This window comes from Physella acuta, unplaced genomic scaffold, assembly GCF_028476545.2.
Source record: "Physella acuta isolate Inbredline_101_S28 unplaced genomic scaffold, ASM2847654v3 ptg000614l, whole genome shotgun sequence".
Taxonomy (NCBI): Eukaryota; Metazoa; Mollusca; class Gastropoda; family Physidae; genus Physella; species Physella acuta.
In genome coordinates, this window is record NW_026732133.1 from 36309 (window position 1) to 41646 (window position 5338).

Here is a 5338-nt window from a genome sequence, read left to right on the forward strand (position 1 = left end):
TACATGGACACAAATTAATGGTGAGTATCGGTTAATGTCAAATTTTACTAAACTTTATTATAAAGGAATATATAGTTCTTTATTATTGAAAATTACAATTGAACTGTTGCTTTTTATTTTTAAAGTTATATGCTCATTACAAAATATTTTTTATGACCCTATTAATAAAAAAAAAAATCATTATTCCCAAACTTACACGTTTTTTTACGAAAACTTTTAGATCTGTCAAAAAAAAGAGCGTCAACCAAATAGAAATAATATTCGTAATTTAATTGTTGTTTGATATACTGCCAAATTCTGACACTGAAGTGAACGATACAACTAACTTGTCGTTCGACTGAATTCTACAAACCAGAAATAAGAATTAACAAAGTTTATGTTAACTGAAAGACATGGTGTTGTTGTTTACCTTCCTGCATCATAGGGAGAGCCGTGTGTCAACAGAAGGGGGAAGTGATGAACGAACTCAATAGCGACTCACACATTTCACGTGCTACCTCTTGTAACATTTGATGACGATAAGTTAGCCGAGGTTTATTGTTTATATGAAACAAACTAATAGCATCAATGTATATTTTATAAACAACTAGCTAGTTGACCACCTAGATGTTTCCATATAGCAGAACTGACAACTAAGTTAACCAAACATTATGTCATATATGTAGGACGCCCTTAAGTCCATCGATTTCAGATTGGTACCTGACTAACGTTAGGGAAAACTGCGGCCACAGCTAAGACATCCGTACAGAATCCGTGACATATAGTACACTTTGATTTTAGCCAAAAGGCCGAGAATTTAAATGGGGCAATCAATCACAACGTTTTCGTATGTCAAATGGCACAAAAATAGTGCAATAAACATGTTAGTGTATCTGTTTTATGTTAGTCCTATTATCCACACTCTCATACGGAGAGAAGTATGACTCGCTCTAAACAAGACATGCGTTTATCCAATTTCTGCATGAACAAAATGGTCTATTTAGGTTAATGTTACATTCAAAGTAACAGTAATATTATATACAAAGTATAAACGAATAACAGTGCTAACATATTAACAATCAGTATTTAAAATTTGCTTTTTATCCATTTTCATTAATGATGTTAAGGGAAATAACACGTAACTAAATTGCTATGCCGAATTGATAATACTAAAAACATTTTTTACAAAAGCCAGTTTTAGTTTTTTAAAAGTTAATATTTATATTTCTTTTAAAAAGAAAACAACACTTTTTTGCAGTAAAAACTATTAAAGTGAGTTTTAACTTTTATTTTTCATTTTCATTGTCAAGAAAATTGAGCTTAATTAAGATTTATTAAGAAAAACATAAAAAAAAACATAAAATAAACGGCTGTTTAATGTAATTTTGAGGGAGGGTTTTGGTAAAATGAGGTGTGATATGTTTCACCCATGACGGCAACAAAGGCATAACAGGGCGATATTAAAAAAAAAACGTTAGGACAAACTGCGGCCACATATAAAACCTCCGCACAGAACCCGAAACAAAAAGTACACTTTGATCTTAGCCAAAATGCCGAGAAGTGAAATGGTGCAATAAATCCCTCGACTTTTGCTGCCATTGTAGTGTCTGCTTTAAATGACAGTTTCAAAAACTTAATTAAGGATTGTATTAACATAATGTCTGCCATATTGAATTATCACAACACTTTATATTGAGCCACATCTGACCCGCTCCCAACAAAGCTGTTACATATCTTACATAGTTAAATATTTTCTTTTTTAGCTCAATTTAAATGCGTCTAAATGATTTGGTACACTGTATTACAAACAAACAAAAATGTTATTTTGGTTTACCAATACACACACATATTTAAATATTGAACAATAACTGTAATTATAAGTCCGAAAGTTTGCAAGGGAAGTAATTACCATTATAGCCGATACAGATTCATTTAATGCATTGGAGACAATTGAAATGAAGCAGTCTGTTTTATAAGTCAAAATACAAGCTATAAAAATATTTTTACTGATATCAAATACGATAACCATTGTATTTGTGTCTTTGAATTATATTAAAAATACATTTGCCATTGCATTGTTACATTGGCTTTCTGTTTTATACATTTAAAAGACAAGCGATGAAGTCATTATTAACAATGTTTTCCAGCGTTTAATCCTCTGCATGTTATTACTACAACTTTTACTATACCTTCTCTCTCTGACATTATATTTTAAATAGCCAGTAAAGCAATGGTCATCCATTTACAACTTCAACAAGGACCATGTAAGTCTATACCCACACCCTCCTTTACCCTAATCCCCACCCATAAACTCACCAATTATAGCCAATCCCCACACATCTAAGACTTGTATAAAACTATCAAAAACTTTCATCTACTTAATATGTACTGTGTACACTACAATCACATGTATAAAGGGATATATTATTTTATTGTTTTCTATTGAAATAATACAAGTGTCCGGTACATGAACGATGCGTTAATGTATTAATAATAATAAAGTTATATAGTCGTAAGACTTTTTCGTGTTCCTGATCTGTGTTTCTGTTTATCTTACTAGTTGTGTCAGATAATCTCCATAAACGACGTCACATTTCAATGTTTCACACTATTAATTAATTAATCTGTTATTAATTATGTCCACCACTCATGCTTTAGATGCAAACTCCCCATTTGCAAATAATGGGTGGTTAATGTAAGTCGCCTGTTGCTTTTATAACGAGTTTAATTTCACATTCTGATTTTAAAGGTTACATGCCCTAAACATGTTAACTCAGTCCAATTTATTCTGCTTTAAATTTCTATAACAATAGCACAACAACCATATAGTGCGATATACTGTTTGTTTTTTCTGTTACCTATATCGACCTTATATATAGTGGTGAATTGGCACAAATGAGACCTCCCCACCTCCCCCACCCCAACACGACATACACACTTGCAATTTAAGCCAGAATAAAATTGTTATATTTTTTGTAAAACTTAAATTGTATTTCAACTTTAGACACCGTGTTTCAAGAGTATCGATTTATTGTAATTAGTGATTAGCAATTATACTATCACTTTATTGTAATTAGTGATTAACAATTATATTATCACTTTATACAGGACAGACAACTTAACTCATATTCTAATGAATAGCGAAACAAATCATTAAAAATATTAATAGAGCGATATAAATATGTTGTTTTAATCCATCGTTATTTGCCATAGCCGGATCCCCTGACGATGTAAAAAATGCAAATAAAAAACCCTTTATGTTGAACGACCTTACTTGTATGTATAAACATACAACTTTGCATAACTGCCTAAGAACATACTACACCGGTCACAATCTCTCTTAGAAATGATGGCCTTTATCATCGCATGATATTCTTTCCATAAGTTAGGTTAGGGCTTTTGAGACTTCTACTTACTTCTACTTTAACTATTTATCTCACATGCTGGAGTTGGATAAGGATAAATAAGGTGTCAGGGGATTTTTTTTTTGTCTATAGAGACGATAATGCAATATGTTGTAGGGTGACAACATTGGCAAATATTAGATACACGAGGGTTACTGTTACTGGGCTAATGGTGGTGTCATGTGGGGTATAATTGGTGACCTGTGTGTTACGATAGATGACCTGTTGGTTACACTTGGTGACCTGTGGAAAACAATTGGTGACACGTGTGCTACCATTGATGACATACGATTTATTTTCGTCTTTATTTCGGTAGCGTATAAATTCATAAGTAAAAACTAGCACCCCTTAATGAATGTAATATTTTAGTCTAAATGTAGTTGTTTATATCTTTAATTGGGTATACCTTTATTTAGCATATCATGAGTTGGGAATATTCTGAGTTTGTTAAATCGTGATTATTTTTATAATGTAAATTTGATATATCAGGATTTGGGCATTTTAAGAGTTGGGTATTTCGTGTGTTGGATTTATATTATGTTTCATATATCTTGGATTGTGAAAATCGTGCATTTTTATACGTTGGTTCAACATGACATGAGATGGGTGCATTGTGTAGTTGAACAACTTTCTTTTTAATCATTTTGTCGAGTTTGAGCACGGTTCAATATTCGCATCACACAACAGTCAGTCACCTGATAACCATATATAGCTACCCCCCGATCTATACAAGTAACTATACATATATAGAAAAACGATATTTCGGTTAGCATCAACTTAGTTAAATTCTATATATGTTCTTTTCAACTGAGTTAGAAGACGCATTATATTTCTCATTCACTTGATTATGTCAGAATGAAACAGCCTCAGATTAATATTTTCTCTCATACTATTTTAAAGCAGATGTAAGCACATTAGATACATATCCGCTGGTTAAAAATAGCTATAATAATTTGCCAATAATGGAAATGTAATTGTCGATATGATTTAATCTATTTAATGTACATGTCTTTGAAATCTACTTAAAACAAGTACAAACTGTTCGTTTTTTAAATGTATCATACGCATTTATTTATCGCTCAAAGTCAACTAAGTTTGTTAGGTATTTAATAATTAACATAATTAATTTTAATAGAATGTAAAGATAATGTATGTATGTTTGTTTGTTTTTCTAATTGGTTTATTTATATATTAGTCGGTTTTTGTGTCCTTAAGTTGTCTCCCGTCCTTTGTTTGGAAAATTCAATGGAAAGTTACTGTAAAATGGTCGTTTAAAATACAAAAAAAAAAAAAAAAAAATTAATTAATTAAGAACACCCACCTTTAAAATAATACTTTAACGTTATTGCCTGAAGATAGTTGGACGTTTTGTATGCTGTGTGGATTGTGTTTAGTTCTCCTTAACTCGATGGGTTCCTGGCATGCATTGTAATAACCAAGTTATTAGTTGTTACTTGTGATAAACATAATTCATACATACAGAAATGTATGTGTAATATGATATAAACAATGTAGACCTATTTAAAAAAAAATACGTATAGCTTGGCATTTTGTGTAAAAAGTCAATTTCAAAATATTGTATATATTTTCTATATTTGCACAACGTAAATTTTCTATTCTCACTTACACTACTATACACTAATTTAACCATCTCAACTAGCTCCTAATAAAATTCGGTCTTTAGTCTGATTGCAAACGCTTTCGTCATACAAATATCAAACTCCGCTACTGCTCGCTAATCCACGATTTTCCACAAAACGCTCCAATAATCTCCAAACGATATCTACATCCAACTCGCAAATGACGCTTCAGTGGTCAGCTGATCATCTCACGTAAATGGTCAGTTCCTCACTGTATAATATTGGTTCTGCTTGACCAATGTCTAGTTGACCTACGCTACCTATCGCTTATCGCTGACCAACTTTACACTATTTCGTCATCGCAGTGCCACATAC